Below are 26,260 nucleotides of genomic sequence, written 5' to 3' on the forward strand. Positions count from 1 at the left end.
ATTATCAACCCATCTCAACACTTTGGCAACTGAAATTGAAGATCATAAGCTTCACCAAGACAGGATGAATATTGCAGAGTAGGTTTTCATTTTGACATCAGGGAGGACACATATGATGTGGAGGGTTTGGGGATCCTCCGCCAGGAAATTGGCGCATCAAACACTTAATTTCCTGCATTCCAGTAAATTTTTACGCACCAATTTGTGCCTTTCCTGCATCAGGTTATGGTGGGAATGACATTAATTTTGTCAAAATAAAAGTCCTCTGCTACTTTTGAGTTTTTACTGGAGGGGACAAATGCACATGCTCGAAATTTGGATGTGGGATCAATGCACCTCAGGTATCTACACCTTTGATAGAGTAGTAATGGCAGTAAAGGTAGAACTATTAGCTGATTAATTGATGAGTCAGTCAGAAGAATTGCTGGCGCTGGCTGCACAGATAGGAGGATTTTCTGCTTTTCTTTGATAGAACATTGAATAATTTTGGGTTGTGTGGTTGGTTGGACCCACTTAAAGACTTCACCTTGGGCTTTTGACATTTAAAGGATTTATTAGTTAATTAAGACAATAGACAACAGACTTATTGCTAATTTGTGCTGCAATATGGAGAAAATGAAATATCTCGATGCCTATGTTGCGACAGTACTGTAGGGTTGACTATCGGTGCTTTTACGAAGTATTTAAACACTGAGATTTTTGCTAAATTATCACCAGTAATGTGGATACAATGACTAAGCAAATAATAGAACAGCTTGAGCTTTCTGTTAAGTTCAGAAAATTAAATCACATTACTGTAATGCAGCCTTCAAACCAGGAAAAGGCAACACTTACAACATTATGATATCCAAAATCTACGATATCTCGTCTCATATCACGATATCAATATCGTGATATGAGACGAGATATATCACGATATCAATATCATTTTGATATATTGCCCAGCTGTATTGAAAAATATGTTGTATTTCTCCTGTGATTAAAAACACTATACTAGACATATGAGTTGACATTCAGACACTCACACATGCAGATGGCAGCTGCAGCATCAGAGCTGAAGAGGGGTTAACACCAACATGGCATGATATCTTCATGTTGCATTCTGTTTCCTCTCGCAACAGCTGGTAATTTCCATATTCCGAAATGGAGATCAAGTTAAATGTTAGTGATAAACCAATCTCATCCACAGCAGGAGTGAAACGTACTCCAAAGCATTTGTTTAACAAGCGTTATGATTAAGAACTGGATCTGCGTCTCTTGAGTGGTAAGCCAAACATTTGGAAATACAAGAGTGCTGCGTTGAGCTTCAGTGATGTTGTTGGGGATCTTTCTCCGCTCTGCACGGGCCGGTCTGACGCAGCTTAGATTTGTAGTTGTTTGAGGGATGGGAGCTGTCTTCGGATATGGTGCGTTGACTGTATAATAGCAGCACAAAGGACAAACCAGTCCATGTAATAACAGAGCAGTACTTCAAAGACCCCTGACTGAGCCTGTCCTTCCACTACAGTAGGACAGCACTAGTGGGGATCTCCCCAAAGAGGAGACAGCAGGAGTCCAGCCTATTGCTTCTACTCTCATTCCTCACCGCCTCTGCTTTCAACTCCCTTATCAGCCCCTCCACTCCTCCCCTCTGCTTTTTCTCCCCAATTCCCCAAACATTAATCGGTCATAGTCAAGTAAAGTGAAGAGTTGTAGAGTTAACTGAATGCCTTCAAGGAGGATATACTTTTGGGGGTTTTATCTTGGAGAGAATGCGAGGACTGTAAGTCCATATGCTCACCAGGCAATTAACTTATCATTAACTTGTCAACAGGAGGCCAGTATTGTTTAGGGCACTCTTGCACACACACAGGCGTGCACACAGTTTCCTTTCTTTGAAGTTTGCATTCCCCTTTAGCGTCAAAGCCTCTGAAAACAGTTTTGACATGGCATCCTTCCCCTCAGTGGATTGTTTCGTGAAACAATAAAAGCAACAACAAGCTCCAAGTCAGGAGCACCAGATGAAGATGTCCGGGATGTGTCACATCAAAGCTCTCTGACACATATCTTCATCACACCTGGAAGAAAAAGATAACTTACTGTACTTTTGATTGAAGAGGTGGTCAAAGAAAGTTCACCGTGCAACACTTCAGTCATCACCTGTTTTTTTTTCTTTCTCCAATCTACTAAGAAGCAGAGGTGCGGTGTCTGTCAAAGTGCCATTCAGTGGGATTTACCAATCACCGAGGGGCAGAAACATGCTGAAAAACAGCCAGGTCTAGATCTACAGTATCTGGGAAAGCTTTGCTCTATCTGCCTGCCTAACAGTCCATCCGCAACAGCTATCTGGCAGGAATCACTGAAGGCCCATTACTGACAGAGAGATAAGGCCGGAGAAAAGAATGCCCCTCAGATAATACCAAAAAGTCAGGGAACATCTTCCTCTGCTTATATCTGTCTCACATGCGTTTAAAAAACAGGGCGCTCTTGACAGTCGGTGAGAAATTGAAACTGTCTCTGCCTTGTCAGGAACTCACCAACTCTAACGGAGAGACACCCAAAGTGACCTTGGAGGATTCTCCCCCTCAGTTTCCCTTCCTCGCCCTCTCTCTTTTCAGGGACCGAGGGGATGAGCTCACCTTGAAATAAGACTCAGGCCGAAACCAGACGACAGAAAATGAAGCGTCAGAAACATGACTGTGGTACAAGGCCAGACCTGCAGATGGGAAATGTCCTGCCTGGTTATGAGAGACATGAGGCCACAAGAGGCCAGACAATAGACTCAACACCCAGGTCTCTCACCATGTCATGTCTTTTTCAGATAAAGAGGACCCAATCCTGGCTGTCTCGAAAGAAATCTTTACACTGCACCACATATCTTTTTAATGTATCCTCTTAAACACCTGCACCACTTAAACGACTCCCTATAGCTTCTCCACATACTCTTTACTACCTATTACCTGAGGCCAAGTAGAATCATATGGCTAGGCTCTAAGAAAGCAATGCCTAGATACATGTAAGGGTAAATGGACAATAACATAACATTTACTGACCCATCACTGTCTGAGAGGCTCTGTCTGAGAAAATCTTGTCTGTCGAGGAATTCTATAACTATAACTGACTAGAAAACCTTCAAAGTTGTATTCTTACATAATAAATACATCTTCTACAGTACTGCAAAGGCTTAACTTGTTCTATAAGCTAGTCTGAAGACGTAACTTGGCCTCATTGTACCACAAAATGTATTCTACACTCATAGAAATAAAGTTTAAAATCATTTTCATCATCAATTCACATAACTTCCTGAGACCCGAACTTTGGTTTGGTATGCATTCTTAATTATTCCTAGCTATTTGGGATCAATGGGACCTGATAAGTATAAAAAATTAAAAACTGTCTACAATAATTAAGTCCCATTGTCCTCAAACGAGACGATTATGAAGTCTCAATGTCCTCAAATGAGATGACAATAAAGTCCCTGTATCTTCAAACAAGAACTTCATAATTAATAGCATCTCAGCTTGTTACTGTTACTGAAATTGGTCAAATTTGTTGTCATATCAAACTACAAACATATTATTCATCATAAATAAACAAGATTCAACTGTAAAATCTGATCAGGTTTTGGACCTCCTTAACTTTTGTGTCGGGCTACAGACTGACTTGCCATCTCGTTTTACATGGATTAGTGTATTGTGCTCTTACTACCACTAGATGGCACAAAAACTGTCCACGAATGAGGACAACAGGTCTAAGTTAAAGCCCCTACAAGGAACTTTCATTTTGAGTTGATTTTGGCGACCCTGTGGACAAAAGCGGTAGTGTTTTGCCAGAATGAAGCCTACATTTCCCATGAGCTCTAGCACATATTGTCGTAAAGACGCTTACCTGGCTCGTGCATGTGTTTGTTTTGGGGATGAATGAAGACGGGAAAACTTTGCCCCCGCTCCTATCAGGGATCCCAGCCCACCTCTGCTGTGCCCCAGCTCCACCTCTCCGGCATAAGCGCCACTGCCGCTGGGGTAAACGCAGCAGTCGGCTGGTAGGCTGAAGACCTGTTTGGCGAGCACTTCCACGGCTTCTTGGACTGAGTATGGAGCGGTGCCTCACCTATTTATTTCTCGGCACTTGCTGGACCCTGTCGACGCCTGGCTGGTACCTGTGGTCGGCCCGGATGAGGTGTTCCAGCCCTACGGCCCCTGCTCTCCTCGTCCCCGCTGGCGCAGGGTGAATCTGCGCAACCTGCGGCCTCTGTGTGTGGCTCCCCGGACAGCTAACACTGTGGACCTGCCAGCTCCTGCCAGGATTGGGCTGGTAAATGCTAGATCGCTAGCGAACAAAACGTTTATCCTGAAGGATTTCCTGACTTCCCGAGGATTGGATTTTCTCTGTGTGACTGAGACGTGGCTGACTGTTGGTGAGTCCAGTGCTTTCACAGAACTTTTACCCGATGATTGCTGCTATTTTAACTTCCCGCGAACGTTGGGTCGCGGAGGAGGAATAGCGACTATTTATAAGAGTCACTATTTCATTTCACTACTAGTCAAATGTAAGCAGCTAGGTAAGATGACGTGTGCCATCTGAGTGCCATAAATTGCTTCGTCTCTAAAGGTATGGATATTCACTGTATAGAAATAGCTTATCTTCACACCGATGGTCTCATTTGCTGTTGTAGGTCACGCACAGACATCAGCAGAAACAAGAGACTTTCGCATATCCAGTTAAAAGTTCCTTGTAGTGGCTTTAAGTAGAATGAAGTATAAGGTAAAGTACACCGAAAACGTGATGTGCTCATGTGAGGACACAGGGTCTCACGACGATAAAATGTGTATTAACCTAATAAAACAATGGTAAAAGGACTGTTCAACCCCCATATTTTTCCTTTTACCTGTAGCACTATCTATAAGTCTCGATTGTTTTGGTGTGAGTTGCTGAGTGATGGAGATATCGGCCTTAGAGATGTCCACCTTCGCTCTAATATGATGGAACTAGATAGCATTCGACTTGTGGTGCTCAAACTGCACAAAAATACATTAAAAAACCTCAACAGCCATGTCTCTTTCTAGAAACATGACAAAGATAAATCAAAGCCCTTGTTGTGAGTTTCATGTAGGAACTATTTTGTTCCTAGCAAACTACACCCACCAAATGTATCACTGTGCAGAAAAAAGCATGCATCCCAGGCCCCCAGGAAAGCCGCTCACCCTTGCAGCAAACTTTACCTGGTGGCCACTCCTGGTACTGCAGCAAAAAAATCCCCTGCAGTCAAGAAAGCATTTTCCCCATGGACCACCATTATAAAAAAAAGACGTCTGTAAAACTGTTGACAGTGTATACATACACATTTGCTGCAACATACACACAAAGTGCCACACAAAACAGCCTGTGCCTTGAGACTGCAGCAGCAGGATGCACACTGTGTGATGATGAATGGAGATGTCAGATGGCCACAATACAGGTCGGCTCCTTAACTGGCCGACTGACCTGTCGTTCTAAATAGAAAGGGTGGCCAAACCATTGAGACCAGCCATCAATCTCCTTCCTAAACACAATGATGATTTACTCCGTTCAAATCACTGAGTGAGTGAAGAGGAGCGGAACAAAGAGGAGTGCATGTTCGAATTTCTGGTTGCTCTTCATTTCCAAGTCAACTACTATATGCATGTGTGTGTGGAAACGCTGGCACGTGTATGTATACTTTAGGTGTGATATGTGTTCATGTGCTGTGATGCATAACCGTGCACCTTTGTATCATGTTTTTGTAATTGTGTTTACACAATCAGTCGAACCCTAGCGCATGTATTGGATTGCACCACTAATACCTGGCTGTAATGTATTGATCTCCCCTTCCACACTGTATATCCAGCCAACAATTTCACTCAGTAACGAAGTGTGAAATGAATTGTGAGAGCAACATCTTGTCCAATGTATATACATGCACTCACAGCTATTAGATTCATTTGAATGGAAAGCACGTCGGGATTCAGTCTGCAGTACAGTGTCTGCAGTGTACAGTGGTCACCCAATGAGGACGGACTCAGATTTACCAAATTTACTTAATCTAGCTTGGCTTTTAGAGGCTAAATGCATTGTTCAGTTGAAAACAGCAGTCCACGCGGCCAAGCATTCATCAAGACGCCATAAATCCAAACTAGCAATTACAGAACAGAGCAGAATATGTACATATGGCCATGAACATAAAGAAAGTGAGGGTGCTGTAGAAACAGCGACAAATGTGATCAAGGAGGAGGCAACAGTATTACTGAGGGGGAGGAGGAAGAGTATTACATTGATGAAGAAGTCGGGGAAAGATGAAAATGGAGCTATAATGATAATGTTGACAATCACTACAGAAATCAGAGTGATTACGGCCATGCTTGTGCTGATGAAAATGATAGTTTCTGAGTCTACAGTTAGGAGTGAGGGGGTGATCACAGTGACAAGCGTGATTATTCAAAACCAATACGGTTTTGAATACGTATAGCAGAGAACATAAATAACAAGTATTTCCTGTAACAGTTAGCAGCTGAGAAAACTGTGAGGAAAATGTGAAATCCAATCAAAGATCTTAACGCTGTCAGGGAGCTAAATTCAGACCAACCCTCCTCGGGGAGACTGGAACCAGCAGAATTGGAAAAAAGTCAGCCAAGTAGTTAATGAAGTTATGACCAGAGTCACTGTTGTGGAAGGAGATCTTAATCGCCTGCAAGAGTGGAGGACAGAGCCCTAGTCCAGACCCATTTGGTCCATGCACACTAATGCTAATTAGAGGGAAAGAAGGGAAGGTTTGTAATCTGTTCAATTAGCCCAGCCTGGAGAGGCGTCCTGTGGGGCTGAAGAGAGATTCAGGCCCAGGATTGTGTGATGTTACTGCTGTGTATGAGCCACACTGGTTGTCGCTGTAGTTGCTGCTTAAGTCACAGCGGTTTGGGTCAGTCTGCGGTAAAGGACGATGTTGTTATGTTATAGCTAAAGTTGTATAAGTAACATGAAGACCATTTTCATGAATCAAAAGGGACAGACCTGAAGGTTTGTATAATGGTGAGGTATGTAATTTCATTTCCAAACTTACCACATCTCTCACAAACTGGAATTTTAGGTCAGACTTTTCTCTCTTCCTCTCACTCCTCTTCACGTTCCCCTCCACCCTATTAACCCTCCCCTCTTGGTCTTTCTGCAACGTGGCAGAAAACATCCACGTTGGTTAAAGACTCAGATACAGAGACGGAGACTCTGAGAGAATGTCAGGTCCCGATCCCCAGTCTCTCCCTCCCTCTCTGCTGCCTCCCTGGCACCTCTCCATGGCTGTTTCTGTGCCCTGTCAGCAGTACAGCCAGGCAGAGATATGCATCCACCCTGCCCTGTGCTCAGCTCCGCGCCGTGCAGTGCGCAGATGTCCACACAATTTACTGCCCACACCAAATTGGATCACTTCTCTGGTGTTTTGAGAGGGCCTCGCACCTGCTGTTTTCCACCTTCTCTCATAAACGACTAAACATCCAGAGATTGGGGAGAAGAGAGAATGGAGGCAGTGGGAGTTTATTTACGGAGCAAATTAAACCAGGATGGGCTGAATGAGATAGAAAAAGAAAGGAAAGGGGTTTGATGGTTGTTATGAAAAGGGGAGACTGTTTTCTACTTTCGCAGCAAATCCCTCTCCTACCTGCAAACATCTGTGAAAATATACCACCTCCTATGTTACAGCAAAATAAGGCAGGGCTATCATAGAGTACTCTGCAGGTTTCAGTCCCACCTAAGCATCAGCACGGCCACTGATGATCTACAGCCCATACAGTTTGACCTAAGAGGCCGCCATGTAGTCTGCCAGGTCACCAGTGTTGTCGGGGTTAAGCACAAACTGACATCTGATGACTATGACTGAGTGACAGCTCCATTTCACACTCAGGTCGGTTGTGTATGGATCATTGCAGTAAAAGATGTGTGTGTGCCTGTGTTTTCTGGGAATACACGTGCACACATGTGAGCCCTGAGGGATCCTGGCAGGTGGTGGCACACTGTCCAGATCAATTATTGATCCCTCTTGGACTGCCAGGTGTGAGATACTGCTGCATCCCACTCAGACGTGGCCTCATAACTCATCATCGCAGAGATGGCAACAGAGAGGGACCACGCAGCAACAAAATAACTGCGCCTTCACTCCAGCAGAGATCTTGTTGTTGTGTATCATGACGTTGGAGAGCAGCTGAGTACATGGCAACCCTTTTACCACACAGATCACTGTTACTGAATGATCCTGCAAAATCCTGGATTGCGACCAATGCCTATGTCTGTTTGAAACTTCCTGCAAAGGAGGCCATGTTGTGTGTGAATTCTGGTCTGTGAAATGAAACCACCACCCTGACGTCCACACCCTTAGTTTCTGCCTCACTACATAAAGAGCACACTGCTTTGTGCACTCACACTGACTGCTGGCATTGGAGTTAAATTGTGCCTTGCAGAATCATCCAATAGGGACATAATTTCCAGGGTTACTGCCATGATACATGCTGTCACTTGTGTGCATCGCCGTCCGTTATGTATACTGTGGTACAAACTATAGTCAGACACAGACACAGATAACCTATACAAATACGCATTTCAAAGTTCCTAATAGTGATTAAAGTAGGTAATCTTTCAACCTCAAACTGCATAAATTAAAGACACAATGAAAGTCTGTGATACGCTATCAAAGGTTTTCTCAGTATTTAAGATAAAAATCTTTTTGTGTTACTCACAGTGTATCAAACTAAGAGTTCTCCTTATCTGATATGTGTTTGGTTTGAGTCAGTTACATCTGGTATAATCATGAGCAGTCTGCCACTGAGCAATGTGTCACTATGTGTTTCCCACTGAGTTGTATGTCACTTAACAGCATGTATTAGCTCCTCCATATGGATTTCACATGTGGAGCCATTACTGCATAGGCATATTGCCTTTCTTACTTGTAATGTATATTTTATCAGTAAAGGTTCTCTTCAAGTTCTGTCACACTGGGGTAAATTGTCATTCCGAAAATGTAATTCCTGAAATTCAGTAATAATCCTGACAGGACATCATCATCAACCTTTTTTGAGTTGTCGCTAAGCGTCCATTCCTTAGTTTTGTGGTATGCCCCGCAGTGTTGGCACTAGTTGTCAGCTGTTTTTTGACTAAATCGGCATGTTGAATTGGTGTTGAAGCTTGTGGAGCCTGTCAGTGACAAAAATCAATGTGATTTGCAGTTCAGGTCAGGCCACGGGAGGAGAAACGGAAGCGGGAAAAGTAAACAAACGACTAAAGTCAAGAGGATGTTAAATCAAAACACACTTGTCATATTAGGTACGGTTATATTTTTAGCCACTGAGCTCTTTAGCAGAAATGGTTAGTTATTGTTTGTTATTGTTTACAGGCACATGGTAAATATAGTTTGTTCTTTTAACATCAGGTCGTGTTGTTAATGTACTAACTGGCTAACTAGCATCAGAATACAGACTACTGCCACCTGTTGGTATGGAGATTTATTTCCTCTAATACATACATAGAACATACGTTAGTTGGCATTAGTTGGCTTCTTAGCTGTAGTCTTTGTGGTGTGTTCAAGTGCAACTTTTTGGCTGAGACACAGGTGATGTGAGGAAATGCAACTGTGGCCTTTGTCGCCACCACGGACAGATTATGAGAGAATGGGACCCAGATATGCAGAGGGACCCATATCTCTCCTGCACAGGAGCAAGACACACACTTTGTGGTGGTTTTGTGTCCTTCTTTGTGGGTTTGTGTCCTTTTGTGGCCATTTTGTGTCTCCCTGTGGTTGTTTTGTGCCTTTTTTGTCATTATATGTCTCTTTATGGTCATTTTGACTCTTCCTGGTCGGTGTGTGTTAAATAGACATTTGACATTTTGCAAGTGAATGCCAGGGGCCCCCTGACACTCTGTGCCCCTAGGCCTTTGCCCCCTAGGCTTGCTCAGTAATCCATCCATGGTCACAGCTAGTTCTTTGATGTTGGTTTGGTGTGTCTGGGCCCTTGTACTCTGCTTTTATAGAGGTTAGGTTTAAAATTTCTCCCATCATTTCAGTTCACAAAAATTGTATTGCTTTTCCTTGAATATCATAGTATTTTTAGTTTTTGTACCAGTGCTGTTTCAGTCCTTTCAGCTAATAGCCTTTCTAATTGTTTTCTTGGTTCCTAAAAGCATGCAAATCAAAATAATTACCGCCAGCATAATAGTGTGCATAAACTCATTTACTGTTCTCCTTTCTCTTTCTCCCTAAATGCAGCATTAAATATACACTAATTCACCCTCTAACTACCGGGTTTGTTGCATTACTGGATAACACGGGCAAATATTCCTGTAATATTTTAATCTAAAACACTCTACCTCCAACAGGAAGTTGCTGAGTCCCTCACAAGTGCAAAGCTTTTCAAGGTCAAGCCTAATACCTTTTTATGTTCTGATATCATTAGGGGAATTTTTACACTCTTGATACTGTGCACAGCTCCTGTAATATATCCTTGAATTGATTTGAAATCTCTCTCAGTATTTTGGTTGTCAGTACAGTCAGTATCTCTAATGGGATAAATAATGATTTTTTACAAAAGTGGTTACCACCAGGCTTTCAGATTTTAGCATCCAGCTTTCTACAGGATTTCATAGACATAATGAACAAACAAACAAACACAACAAAACAAGACATCCATCCATTTTCATCTGCTTATCCGGGACTGGGTCACAGGGGCAGCAACACTTTCCAGCTCCTCCTAAGGGACACCAAGGTGTTCCTGGGCCAGATGAGATATGTAATCCCTCCGGCGTGTTCTGGGTCTACCCCAGGGGCCTCATACCAGTGGTACATGTCAGGAACACCTCTAATGGCAGGCGCCGAACCACCTCAACTGACCCCTCTCGATGCGAAGGGGCAGCTGCTCTACTCCGAGCTCCTTACCCTATCTCTAAGGCTGAGCCCAGCCACCCCACAGAGGAAACTAATTTCGGCTGCTTGTATCCGTGATCTCATTCTGTCGGGCACTTCCCAGAGCTCATGACCATAGGTGAGGGTTGAGACGTAGACGGACCAGGAAATCGAAAGCTTCATCTTGCGGCTCAGCTCCCTCTTCACCATGACAGTCCGGCACAGCGCCCGCATCACTGCAGACACTGCACCAAACTGCCATCCATCTCACACTCCATTCTACCCTCACTCGTGAACAAGACCCTGGAGATACTTGACCTCCCTCGCCTGAGGCAGTAACCCTTTCCCAACACAACACAACAAAACATTGCACAGGTAATGGTCCCTATCACAACTGCATATCTACCATACGTTATCTTTTCTCCACATTCAGTAACCGTTGTCTTTCTTGCAAATTGTTGCCTCCTGCATATATTAAGATAAGTTTCTTTGGTTGCAAGACTAACCGAGTCTTTAGCAATTTTGCCCATGTGCATTTAGATGGTCTTGTTTTGACTTAAGCACCGCAATTATTCCTGAGATTGATGAGTAAACCTAACTGACACCAAATCAGGATTTCAGCGTATTCACACTCCCCATTTTGGTGCAGATAGAAGACAAATTCAGAGATTAGCTAAATTATGAAGTAATTGGGGAGACAGTGGAGGAAATGAGATCAGATTATAGCAGTTTAAATCATAATAGCCTTCTTTTTGAAGTGGATTATATAATACAACAGCGCTGATTAGAGCTAATCCATGACCACAGAGCATGGATAATGGAAGAATCAGTGAATAGATTGCCAGAGTTTGTATGAAACGATGGTTTGGTTTCTGTAATTACATCTGTCATTTGTTAATAAAACCATTCTGCAGAGACCGGCGTAAATATCAGACCCACCGGCACTGGCTTGGTCATCGCAGCTCTGCTTTGTTAACTAACGGGCAGGTGGACTGGCAAAGCAGATAATCAGAGAGATTCTTTGAATGAGATCCAGCAGAACTGAAATATTTGTGATTAAAAAGATGCTGAGCCAGAGCGGTGAGCAGGATTTGCTCCTCTAAAAATAAGACGATCCAGCGGCACCAGCAGAAAACCTTACTCTGGAGGTTTGAACATTTTCTCTACTGAAAAGCAATAATGTGCAAAAGGCAGTCCAGCCTGAACCATTGAGAGAGCCATAATGGTAACCCGCCGCTCCTGCAGAGATGCATGCCCTGTCAGAGGCGGCGCAAAAGCCCCTGGAACTGAAGAGCGAGGATGTCACCTCTGCCATTTTGGCACTGAATACACCTGGAGGGGGCCTTAACACTTCCATCATGATGAGCACCCCCCTCTCAGAGCTACTCATGTGCTCCCTTTCATTTGTCACATTCCTCCTTCATCAGAGCTTGTCAATGAAACACTTGTGTGTCTTTTTTCATCTTCCCTGGCCCTATTCTTCTTTTTTGCAGCTCTTTTGTATTCTACATTCACCACCTCTCTTCATCTCTCTCCTCCAGGCTCTATGTGCCATCTCTGATGCTCTCCGCAGCATCAGAGATGCTGCTGAAGAGGCTGGGAGGGTAAATAGGCATGAGGGCATCAAGCCCACAGCTCCCTGGCGGAGACGGGGGGAGGGATCATCAGCAGAATATTGAGAAAACCACCCTGACAAAAGGAATCAGACAGCAAATGGACCTTGCAACAGAGTGTGTTGAATCATTCAAAAGCTAAACAGCAGGGTAGCACATCAATATAGCAGCTGATAGGTGAATAATGTGCATGCACGTGTGTTTGTCTGTGTGCATGACTTTGCGACTTTGTGCTCCATTTAACACAATGTTAGCCAGCTCAAGAAAACAACTGCAAGTAATGTTAAAGAGTTTCCCATTTGCAGCGCTGAAATGGATCCTGATTGTTCTAATTTACGGAAAAGGCAGGTCACTGAGAGTTTATGAGAGGAAGTTCTGTATAGTGTCACTAGATAAAAGATTAAGGCTTTAAACTGCGTGTTAATTTACATTTGAAGGCTTGTTCATCAGTAAATAAACTGAATTATGGTTCATATTTGTGATATGTAGGAGGGTGAGATGAAGTAGGAGGTAAAGACAGCACGAGGCTGTGTTAGTTTTATGTAAACATGCTGCAATTTTAATGGACACTAACGTCCTTAGCAGGCCCCCCTGTGAGGAGCGGAGGGGATGGAGGGAAGGGAGGATGTGGGCGGCTTTCAGACCACTTTGCTCCCTTCAATCTGTCAATTTGCCCTGCTTTTCCCAACCTCCCTCTCTCCTCATCTTCCCATCTTCTTTCACCTAAGGTCTACTCATGCATGTTATCACTAAGCTGGCAGCAGTGGGAGGCTACAGAGGAATTCTTACGCCCGAAATGCTCCCCCGGTGCCATCCAACCCTCCGTCACTCCATCTCCATTTTCACTGCCATCACTCCACAGCTGTCCTCCTCTCTCACTACTGTAACCATTATACCATTATCCCTGCCTGGCATCCAATATGTGTGCCATAACTAATGATATGATCTCCTCTCCTCTCCTCTCCTCTCCTCTCCTCTCCTCTCCTCTCCTCTGTCCTGCTGCATAGTGACAGGCTGGTTGTGTTCTGTGAGCTGGAAAAAGTCTCTGATAAGCAGAGCGGACTTCAAACAGGTGTGACAGGTTTGCATTTCTCCCACCACCGACTGACTCCTTCCCCTCCAGCGAAACCAAAATGCTGAGACTAAATCCACAATCCTACACCCTCACCTGCTGCCGGCGCTCCATTATACGCCCCTGCAGTTACTGTGCCGCTCTGGGCCATTTCCCAGATATGTGTGCCAGTCACTCAGTGGTTCTGCAGTGACAATGATGACAACCCTGCACTGCCATTCAACAGCTATGCCCCTCAGACAGTTGTCCAAGACTCGGTGGACGTGCCATCAGAGGAAATTTGATTGAGTGAGCATCACAAACGAGCCGCTGTGCATGCACAAATACACAGAGAGGCTGATACACTACATGATTGTACATGAGGACAGCCTTTGCTTGCAATTCATGTAGCCTGTGCTGATATTTTATGTCCAGGTTCATTCATATGCAACAAAATAGGTGCAGAAAGTTTTGGGTGAGTGAAATATAAATCACATACTGTAATCAATTACTGTCATCTCAACCAGTCACACTGTGTGGAAGTAAAATCCAACCCTAGATTCACTCCCATATGGCGTTTCGCCTTGGTATACTTGTGTTTTTGCGGTGCTGTGCCTCTTGGATGTGAGCTGCTTACCGTCTGGCACCTGGCCACTTCCCCTTTTCTAAATACCTGACCTCACCTGAGCGCTGTGGGGATACACGCCCATAAATTAGGGCAGAGTCTTTGCAGAAAAATACACCGCCCTGCACTTCTAGTGGGTCCTCAGTGATGACTTAGAGTGATTTCTTCTATATAAGTCTGTACATTGTTTTTACGGAAAATCCTGCATGTTATATTTTTAAAGCAGAATGGGACATGGGTGTAGCGGTAAAAGGTGTATCATATAATTCACAAAGCAGAACATGAAGTATGTGAAACTACACTTCAACAGTAGCAGATGAACACATCAGATCTGTGCTGACCAATAAAGAGACATAACGTTCCTCAAATTAATACAATTAAACATAAATGCAGTATTTCCATCATGTTTTTCAGCATTGTTTTTGAGGTTTGACTCTTTTAGTAACATCACCTCGTTGTGCACTCTTCTTCTGCAATGGTTTAAAGCCCCCCCTCCCAACTGGAGAATTAGTGTCACCTGTGGTGCGTCTGTATCTCGATGAGCCAACGCCTTCAATTACATAAGTGGATAGAAATGTGCATAACTTTGCATTTTCTTTTTGCAGTTTTTCTGGAAATCCATTTTAAAATTTGCACTAACTTTGGATGGAAACTAGCTAAAGGCATTTGTGGAACACGCTTCACCAAACGACCGGAATGCAGATGCGCTTCTTCAACTGTAAAGTGTCTCAGTCAGAGAAGTGAGGTGCAAACAGATGGCAAAATCAACTATGCAGCCAGTAGCAGATGATTTGGCTTTTAAAGTTGAATTTATCATTTGAAGTCTGCTTATTATATAATCAACACAACACAGTGATCCAAACAATAAACACATGCTCAGTGACTCGATCTGTAGTAAAATTAAAACAGATGAATAAAAGTTAAGATAAATAATATGATGTACAAGTGGTTATTTTTGCAGCAGCCTGGTGTTGATTGTGCATGGCTTAGGATACATTCACAATACAGGGCTTAATGCTCTATTTCCATTATTTCTACAGATCCAATCTATCTAGTCTAGACTTTGCACATTCATATATCTGACATCAGTGTGAATGTTCACATGCAGCCAATAATGTCACACATATGTGCAGTCAAACAACAAGAATAAAATGTCACATTTAGCAGTCTGCAGGTCAAGTATTCTTGGGAACAATACTGAACCCTTAATTGCTTTCGATGGCTGTTCCATCAGTGTGTGAGTGTGTTAAAAACTGAGAGTGAATGGGTGAATGTGACATGTAGTATAAAAAGCGCTTTGAGTGGTTGAAAGACTAGAAAGACGCAAGTGCAGTCCATTTACAATTTACTCCTAAGGGAAGATGACAGTTCATGATTTGTTGGGGATGAGAGTGAGAAGACAAAGGAACGCAAAAGCTAGCTATAGCTTCTTCAGCCGGGAGAGGAGTCAGGAGTGGTGGGGCTATGATGTGGAGGGTTTCGTGCAAGAACAGCTCCTCCAAAACTTAGGATGTCCCGTGTTACATTCCAATATCTTTTCCGGCGCTTTCACAACAACGCAGTCATGGCGTGTGGCAAGATGTCCCTGTCAGGAAGCGTCTGGAAATTGGGCTCTATTGGTTGGCAACTGGTGCCGCCTACTGCAGCAGTGGTATGGTTACTGCACCCTTCTGTATTTTCAATGGATCACTCCGACACTGTGAGTGGTCTGCTCCTCCACAGTGAAGTATGACTTGTAAAACTCATGGCTAAATGGGAAAACACATGAATTCCGATATGACTGTTCTCACAATGGTCACATGCTAGTGATCGAATATCTATCAGATTTAGGGCCACATATGAAAGTAGATCAGATCTGATCAGATTTTTGTGTCCACTCTAGTCTGAGAAAACCAGAATTGTGTAACATGAGAGCAAAAAAATCAGATCTGGGCCACATTTGCTTGTAATGTGAACATATCCTTAGTCATGGTAGCCAGAATGGATCAGTGTGTGTAATGGCACTGCACTTTGGCACTCAAAAGAAGCTGCAGAGAGAAGACACATTTAGTGCCTGTCTTGCTTCTCTCAGATGACTATGTAGGGATTTAAAAGCAGCTGTAAATGGCACATACTGCACTCGTAAGAATCACTCATTAATCTTAAGCTCAGCTCAGACTGCCTTACTGGCCATTTTACTTTACTTCCACCATAGTGCAAAAAGACATATTCTCCCACTTACCCCCAGTGGTATCCATCCATGCAGATCATTTTGGGTTCATGTGCCCACCTGTGACATTTCTGCTGCTACACAATGTATTGACGGCAGTGGTCAGAATTTGGTTTGTGGTGCTAAAAGCATAAAAACACAACAGCCATGTGTCTCTCCCGAAACAGTCTCAGTTCCCGAAGAACCCACATGTATTTATATTTTGCTTTTCAGATCAGTTGATGCAACAAAACACTATTGCTTCATCTTCACCCAGCTATGCTCCCTTTTTACTTTTTATTTCGGTCTTTGCTTCTGCCTGACATCACAGTGAAAATGGTATGTGATCACTACTCTTAAAGAAGGAGGGAGCAACAAGCAAAAAGAGGAGAGCAGAGTGGATGGCGGACAAAAAAATCCAGCACTTTCTCTAAAAGTAGGGATTGTTTGTCCCTCCTTTTTCCTCTTCTCACACTCACACTCACACTGTTTTTCCTTGTACTGTTCGTCTTTATTTGCAGCTCACGTGGGACACTAAAAAATGAACAACATAGTGAAGCGATGTGGTATACTTGTGTATGTGTCTCTCGGCATGTGTTTGGAGATTACTTGAGAACACATCAGAGTTAACTAAAAAAGACAGTCAGAAAATAACAGAGCATATTGGCTTGCTGGAAAAATAAAGTAAAAAAAAAAGAGTCACAAACAGCTGTCACAGATATTGCTTTATCTCTTGTTCTTTCTAGCATTTCTGCAACCCCATAAAGTACATGTACACACACGCGCACTTCTGCACAAACACACACACAAAAGCAAGAGAAAGCCATAAGAGGAGTAACAGATTTTGTGATACATAATCTCGAGATGACAGTGTAGTTCAGTAAACATGTAAAGATGGATGTGGTAATAATTTAAAGGCAAGATGCAGCCATGCTTGAGGAAAATGTGAAAAAAAAAACATGATAAAAGAAATGTGCTAGCGAGGATGTTTCAGAAGTGTACAGCAGAGGTGAGGAAAATGGAGGGAGAGGAGCGAGTTCTGAACAACCTCCAGTATCCCGGCGCAGTGTGAACAAGGTGAGGTCATCTCTTGAGGAGCTGGGGCTGAATTCTAATCACAACAATAAGGTCAACAGAGTAATCCCTGTCCACTGAAATGTCACTGTTCCCCTGCTCTGACACGGCTCCCCATGCGCAGCATCACAACAACCAGCTATCGATCACACACTAATTAGGAATGGATGAGGGCCGCTGTATGCTGTATAGGATACAAGGGACACACAAATGTGTACACAACGCTATGCAGGTACACAAGAGAATTAAATATATCGCTTTTAAACACACATGCGCACCCATACTTATGTGACTAAGCTGTTTGGCTTGTATACAGTCTGCTGGGATGAGAAGCCAGGTGAGCACAGGCTGACAGGGACAGGAAATGGGACTGAAGGATTAAGATGAACCACCTTACGTGGTGCACACACACAAACAAAAAGATGAACGATAGTAAGAGGAACATCACATCATTTTATTGGGATCAGTGGCGCTCCTGGGAAAGATTAGCGTGTAACTAACTAACTTACAGCGGTGAGAAGTCTGGATTATGGAGTATGAGCAGACTGTGATTAGACTGAGAGCACGACCAGAGCGTGAACTGCTGACCTCAGCTCCACATGCTTAATGGAAACAGTAGCAACCATAAATGAAATGTTTATGCATGTTGGTTTTTAGTGTTTCCAGGGACTACAGAGGAAGTGCCCACGTATGCACTTACACACATGCATTTTCAGTTTGTAAAGCAGGGGTGGGCGTTATGAATAAAATCTGATATTATAGTATAGAAATGCAACGTGGGTGGATCTGCTGGTTCCATAAGTATCTCCCCCACTTTGAATTCCCATTTTAAATGTTCCTCAACATAGAAAGACAGGCGCTTCCTGGATAATTAAATGATCATGTAGGTTTATGTCACGGCTACCAGATGCAATTATTACAAGTCGTAGCAACCGATGAGGTATTAATTTCCTGAAAATGTAATAAAATTTGCACTTAATTTGATCGAAAATGTAATAAAAGCCAATAACTTGACCAATAATGTAATAAAATGTCCTGGCTGATATTGTAATAACATTTTAATCAATGATAATGTAATACTGTAATACCTTTGACGGATAATGCAATAGTATGTCCATTTTCAGTCCTTCAGAGGTCTACATGTTGTAAATTCAAGAAGAAGAACATTGGATTTGAAATTAAAGTGGAGACTTTGAGCATAATAGAGCCATATGCACACGGGGAGACACTCAACAACACCCTGGTCTTGAAAAATGAATAGGGAGTGCTCCATGGAGTCGAGAAATTAGGTGTAGATAGTAAAAAATCAAGTGCTCTTTAAGGACAGGGCAAGAAACTGAATAATAATAAAAAACAGAGGGCCTCATTCACTAATATGTGGGAGGAAATGTTCTTACTTTACACACAAAATAAGTGCAAATGAGGAAAGCCTGAGACAGAGAGCACACCTCCCTGCCCTTCCATGCGCCTACATGAAAAGCCGAAGGCAGGGAGAGCAGCAGCAAAGATCCCCTAGAACAGAACAGAGCAGCATCAGTGACAAACAGAGATGACATTGATAAGTCAGACACAGTATGAAAAGGAGGAGCTGGGGTGGAGGCGGGTTGCAAAGCGGCTTGCAGAGGAAGCAGCAACAGTAGGCAGGCCAGAGCAGTTTAAATAGGGCGCCCTGAATGAGGTTCGCCAATTGGTTGCATAGAAAGGAATCATGTGATCTATCAGCTGACTCCCTTTCATCAATCAGCTGCTCCATCAGCTGACTGGGCTGTTTGAGATCAGCTGATGTAGCTGGGATGTGAGCTGAGCTTGACTTCATGTCCTGCCTGAACTGTCATCCTCTTTGATTCACACTGGTCTAATGGATGATCCTTGCACAGCGACCGATCAGCATCGGTGTGGGCATTGATAATGGCATTAGTTTAATGCATCTTTACCTGATAACAACATACCACTTGCCATCTGTTGTAAATATCAAATTTTACATAACACCAAGAATTTACATTTCCAAACATGAAATCAGTGTCAAATGTCAGTGTCTCACCTCATGTTTTACATACACAGGCTTGAACCAGCTTTTCTCTATCTAGCACAGATGTTCATCGTTTATACTAATAATTCAACCGGGGGAGCTTCATGTTAATCCAAGCTGTAGAAGTGCTTTAACCGTGAGTTACATAACTCTGTCCGTGGGGAAGAAATAATGTGGCCTTTACCACTAGAACCAGGGGTACCCTAAATAGCTCCTCCTCTTACACATCTCTATATGTAATGTTGCGTCATGACATCGATACATAATGTTTTTTGTGACATGGTACATTTTCTGGAAATTCTATTGAGAAACCATTTATACATAAATAGCAACATCGTCTGTGCAAGCAGCTCATTACGACTCATACTTATGTTAATTGTAAAGTGACATCCTTTAGTGGCCAAAGTAATTATTTCGGCAGAAGAGGAGGAAGTGAAGTATTGCAGTATAAAAACAGACAAAGGCTATGTAATATTGTATAATGCTAGAGGAAGTCTTTATAGGGTGGGTTGGAGGGTCAAACAAACACAAGACTTTCATCCAGGAGTCCGGTGTTAATGGTTTGAAGGCAATGTTAACTTATCTTAACTAATCTTTTAATAAAAATGTAGTGCAGTATGCTAAAAAGGGTACATAATATTGATAACTATGTTTAATTTGTTTATAATCACCTGAAAATAAGAATCGCTGTGTTTTCTTTACCTCAGAAAGCCGTTTTATCTATATATGGAGCAGGTCCTCTCCCACAAAGTCTGTGATGTTGATTCTACAGTAACCCAGAACAGACAAATCAAACTGTGGCTCTGAATAAGGCCATCTGCATTTTTGCATTGTCGCACTGGCCACTGTAGTTCTTCCGTACACTTGCCACTCAGAAGAAGTTTCAGTTCTGCAACCTCACCGCTAGATGCCACTAAATCCTACACACTAGACCTTTAGTGTTTGAAAAATCAAGGTACTTCATGACTTCGATGCAAAAGAAGAAGAAAAAAAAAGATGGGAGCGACAGCATTGTCATAGTAACGAAGAATGAGACTGCAACTGTGTGTGCATGTGTGTGTGCATGCTTGTGCGTACTGTAATGCGTGTGGAAAAACACATGAAACAGTCCTTGTCAGAAAGACGAGAATTGAAGGGAGAAATGACAGCAAGTTGCAGTGAGAAGGAAATGCCTGGAGAGAAGAAACACGTTCAAAGGTGACAGGCAGGAACGCAACAAAAGGAGTCGAAAGAGAAGGCATATAGGAATAATAGTCTTTGAAAGGGAAGCATGAAAGAAAGCATGTAGGGAGGATGGATGGAAGAACGTCATGCTGTACACACAGCAATTGATGAACGTGAGTAAAAGCCACAGTGTTTTTAAAGCCATGGGCATAATGACTCTTAATTTGCATTGAGTCTGTATTCACATCAGCATTATGGTATTCCATATGAAGCCATGATTGATGAGCCTTGCTCTGGTGACATTATTAAACTGATCCAACTCATTAACATTTTAACTACCTGGATGCTTTGGTCAGAAGGGCAGAGGAAAGGAGAGAGATGCTAATTTAATGCAAAGATATTATACAGTTTTATTCACTTGGGCGACACTTTCACCGCACAGAATGTGATAGAGTGTAAATTCAAATTCACATCGGATAAAGACATGGTGTGCAAGATTTTGATGGTAGCATCAATGTATACATTATTCCCAATACAGCTTTATCTTTCAGCTTTATTCTTCTGTCTTGCCTCCTTTCAGTCAATTACCCTGAGCACAGTTTTGTAATATACAGGCTACCAGTCTGCTGACTAAGACACACATTATCTATGCATCCACAGAGGATCACAAACAACAGCTTATTGCTCATAAAATGCAGCCAGGCTTTAAACCCCACATACAGACACACATAACACCTACCTACGCAGGAACTGTTTTTCATTCAATTATCAGCATGTCTGTGCAATCTGAAACAGCTTAGAGACAGACAGAGCACTGCAAAAATGGGCTGTGAATCCTGGCCTCCATAACCGTGAGAAACAAAAAGCGGTGGCAATACTTCTAACACCGACCACAATTATACCACCTCCGTCTGCCTCTGCTGCTCTCAGACAAATGGATAGGTAGATTAGTTTTGCACTTGACTGGTTTTGTCTGGCAGCTTCAGCCGGTCCCCGTGTCACATGCTGACGACAAGGCCACCTCTTCCCCAGGTCTGGTCACAGCTAGACAGACTCATTTGGTCTGCTGCAGGGTTTCTAACTGTCATTGCCATCCTGCCTCCTGCTCACTGTTAGCTGGAGATACAGAGATAGATGGATCTATGAGGGAAACATAGATGGCACAAAGGCGCGCTGAAGGTATAAGGGATGAGTGGAAGGTTATTTGTGAGGATGGATGCAGTGATGGATAAAAAGAAGGATGTAAGGATGGATGAGTGGTGAGAGATGAGATGTAGCGAAAGGCAGATTCAGGGGGGTAGAGATGCAATGTTCTACCAACAGCCTAAGCAATCGTATACCTCGACAAAGATATATCGCAATGAGAGATACTGACAAATTCAATTATTGTGACACTGTCTAACAAAAACTGATGATCCAACAAATATCTTGACATCAATATTGCTGCTTTAGGAAACACATTCAAAATAATTTGCAGTATGAACTTATGATAATTAAAACAACTTCCCTTTATTAAGCTTTCACACCCGAATAAGCTCAGGAATCACTCAACTGTCTACATCTTCAAGGTAACAGTGTGCGTCAGCTGACATGCTTGTCGGATGGTCAAACAGCTTTAAAACCCTGTCCCCTCAGCACCTTTCCCATCAGATTGTCAAAACAGAAAGCAAAGGTAAAAATAATAACATTAACGATGGCTCCATTCAATGAAGTGTCACAGTTAGCCATGTCAGTGAGTGAGCAGGCACAATACCAGAGCTCTAAATGGAATGCAGCCATCATTAATGTTATTAAATCCACTTATGTTATTTCCAACCTGGTCTCACTCCAAAGTTGTCGAAGTCTGGCGCCTGGGTAGTGACTTTTGGCGTCAGACACCACCAAAAAATCCTTCCTTTCACTTGGGCATGATTAGTGGCTGGTCGCTGTTATTGTTTAACGGTGGCTGGCAGTGTCAGGCGGAACGTGGCAGGACAACAACGAAAGTTAAGTTGGCAAAAGTCTGTGTAGGGTGGGTGTGAGGGATGGTGGATGGACCCAATAACCACTGACTTTCACCCGATAGGCCAATGTTCGCTTCCCATAAGATTGTAAGGCTAAACTTGCCTGAACGTAACCACATGCATGTGTTGTTGAAGGAAAAAAGACATCAATATGCAGTGTTGTACCAACATGGTGCATTTATTTTGAAAGATACTGTATGCAAAAATATATTTTGAAAAAGGACAGTTCATGTAACAGAAAGAACTTGACACAGCATCCCAAAACGTCAACAACCAGTGGACCCAGGGTACCTTGCATGTCGTGGAAAGTCCATGACCAAACGTTGACAAGTGACAAGGTCAGAATGAGAATGTGTTGGCTTTTTCTCCTTCGACAATACAAAATGTCTTTTGAGATGTACACTCATTCATTCCTTCATTTTCTGTAACCGCTTATCCTGTTAGGGGTCAGGGGGGTGCTGGAGCCTATCCCAGCTGACATTGGGTGAGAGGCAGGGTGCACCCTGGACAGGTCACCAGACTATCACAGGGCTGACACACAGAGACAGACAACCATTCATGCTCACATTCACACCTACGGGCAATTTAGAATCACCAATGAACTGCATGAACTGCATGTCTTTGGACTGTGGGAGGAAGCCATAACACCCAGAAAAAACCCACACTGACACGGGCAGAACATGCAAACTCTGCAAAAAGGGGCTCCCCCACCCAAGGTTCAAACCCCCCACCCCTGGATTCGAACCGGGAACCCTCTTGCTGCACCTAGGGTACCTTGCATGCTGTATCTGGACGTTGAAAGTCCATGACCAAACGTTGATAAGTGACAAGGTCAAAGTGAGAATGTGTTGGCTTTTTCTGCTTTGATGATGCAAAATGTTTTTTGGGATGTGCCAACTTGTGCAGTCTCTATGACAGCAAATTTTTCACCAAGTTGAGTGTGCCTATTTGTGAAAACTTATTAACACTTTTGCCTCAAGAAGTAGTCTGACGTCACATTGTATAAAGTCGTTTTGAGCATACCATCAACTTTAATGCCCTTGAGAAGATGTTTAAAAACAGAGAGGTGATTCATTGAAGAGAAAAGCTGCATTAATGAGGGGAGAAACTCATATGAAGATATTTCCATTCGAGATAAGAGTTCTCTGCACCACCACCATCAAAGCACTAAACAGACCACCCAATGAGGGAATACCTTTTGGAGGAATCGTTCCCTCCAGTCAACTTCATAGACTTGAAGGATCTATGCCAAGAAGCATTAAACACTTTACTAAGACTCTTCATATAGGGTTTCCTTTTCATCCATCGTGACATCAGAGCAAGGGCCAGTGATGATGAAGAAATGAATGCACTGAAAAATGCACGGATGTGTGCGAAGATAAATGTAGGAATGCACTCAATTACGGGAGCATAAAGGGGCTGATAGCAACAGAGAGGAAGTGAATGAGAATCGATGAGCACAATGAACCGCATGGCCTCAAAACTATGCAATTTAAGAGCATTTATGTCAAGGCTCCCTCTCTCCCTCTCTCTCTTCTGTGTGCATGTCTGCCTCAGTCCCCAGTGCAGACAGGTGTAGCAGCAGCCCAATAAACAGAGTGGCTAATATTTCAGTGTCTAGTCTCCATGCTAAGAATAGTCAGCCATGTGTCTGAAGCAGAGACTCATGAGAGGCACACATACGGGGCGACCTCAGCTCACACACAGGATGATCTTACTGCCATGCTGACATGTAAACAGTATCTCTTTTTAGATGCATGCTCTCTACATGCAGATGTGCATGCACACCACATTCCCCATCTTGGACTCTATTTCGGCCACAGCCCCAGCCAGATCTATTCCCATCTCCCATTTCACTCCTTAGGCCTATACGTATCTCTCCTCTTGCTCCTGCAGCACCCTCAGGCCCCTGGGGGACAACAGGCTGCTGGGTTGTCAGGCTGCAGAGCCCTCAGAGATGGGAGGGATGACAACGTATGTCCCTTCGGGGATCGGCCAGGGACAGAAGGAGAGATAGGAAAGCAGAATGGAGGGACAGAGAAGAAGAGAAAGAGACAAGAGAGCGCAGGAAGTAAGAGGAGTTATAGTCTGTGATGTGATTTAACCCTACAAGGTAATACAGTATGTGAGTGAAGACAGGAAAGGAAAGTCCTAAACCGTCTTCCCGCACCCCAATTCCCCTTTCCTCAAAGTGATATATTCTCTGCCTGTCCCGGCGGATATGGAGCACATACAAGTGATATCGTTCACTTTAATGCGATCTCTACTACAATTCCCTGATGAGAAAAGGGACAATGAAACTTTATAGTGTGAAGAGAAAAGAGTTTCTGTCTGCTGTGCTGTCACAGGCCATATTCTATAGGGCCTAAAGGCTCAGTTAAATACACAGGGACAGACAGGGCAGGGAAGCACAGTGGGACACTTCTGAGAAAAAGCTAAAGTCAGAATATAAATGACACCAAAGCATCAGCTAAATCAAATCACTGAATTATTCATGACTTTCATGGTAAAGTGTATCAATTACATCTTAAAATACAGGTTAAAACAATAAAATAGCAACAATAAAAGTAAGGTTAAAGGTCCCACTACTAGTACTGGGTGAGTCCAAATCAAAGAATGACAGCGGTAAGTATGACATCATAACATGAGCGATTGTTGTGCATTATCACATAATGCTAACACACATTAACTTTCATTCACAAATTCTGATGATTAAAGAAGGGGGGTGACACTGTCCGGCAAACGTGTCAATATACAGTGAGTGTCAGTTTATGTGTGTTATGTGTGTGTGTGTCATTTGCCTCCAGCCTCGGTGCTGGCCGGCCTCTCTCTGGGGCCCATCTGTGTAACCATAGTGATTGAGCAGCCCCCATCTCTGTGTGTTAATCTAGTCTTCCCTGTGGGCTGCCATGTGAGCGTCTACGTGTGTATATGTGTGTTTCTGTAGTCTTCCCATAGGCAACGTTACACAGGTTGGTGATGCATTCATTATAAGAGCTCATTAATTTCCCTTAAACTGCTGCTGGCTAACACCCACTGTCTGGAGGATACTTTGGAAAAGGTGGTGTGTATGTTGATCTGTGCTTGTGCTGGTGTGTGTGTGTGTGTGTGTGTGTGGTTATTAGTAGACCTGCATCTCTTGTCAGGGGTGGAGAGAGCAGTGTGACATGCACAGGGCAGCTGCTAGTTAAATTGAGCCTTAGCAATGTGACATGTAAACACACGCGCACATACACACACATTCAAGTTTAGCTCGGGTTTATTTGGGAACACATGAGGCTAAGAATGGAGGAGTGATTCTCAGTCCCTATCTGAATGTATAACAGCGTGTGTCCTTGTCCAAGGCTATGAAATAATTATAACTATTTGCTTTGTTTCCACAATAGCGCAGGAGGCACATCGCTCAGATTCAGATGGGGGAGTGTATGACTGTATATATGTGCATGTGCACGCTCTAAATCTCTGCCCTCTCTGCCAACAAGGCTCCACTATCAGTCTACTGTTATTCCAGACTGACTCTCCTCCTCCGCACCATAACTATCTGATCAACAGCAGAGCTGCGAGGATTCAACACGAAAGTATTTCCTCGGTGTTACAGTGCGAGCGGGAGGAGGCAACTGCGTGAAAGCTGATGTTGTCAATC

At 43.2% G+C, this 26,260-nt stretch overlaps 1 protein-coding gene across 1 annotated transcript in view; it reads right to left on the reverse strand.

The window, feature by feature from the left end:
- The window catches only part of schip1 (schwannomin interacting protein 1), a 278,638-nt gene that overhangs the window by 53,504 nt on the left and 198,874 nt on the right, over window positions 1–26,260 (reverse strand). The gene's annotated exons all lie outside the window — the stretch shown is intronic.

The sequence above is a fragment of the Epinephelus fuscoguttatus genome, linkage group LG5 (assembly GCF_011397635.1).
Source record: "Epinephelus fuscoguttatus linkage group LG5, E.fuscoguttatus.final_Chr_v1".
In the NCBI taxonomy this organism is placed as follows: domain Eukaryota; kingdom Metazoa; phylum Chordata; class Actinopteri; order Perciformes; family Serranidae; genus Epinephelus; species Epinephelus fuscoguttatus.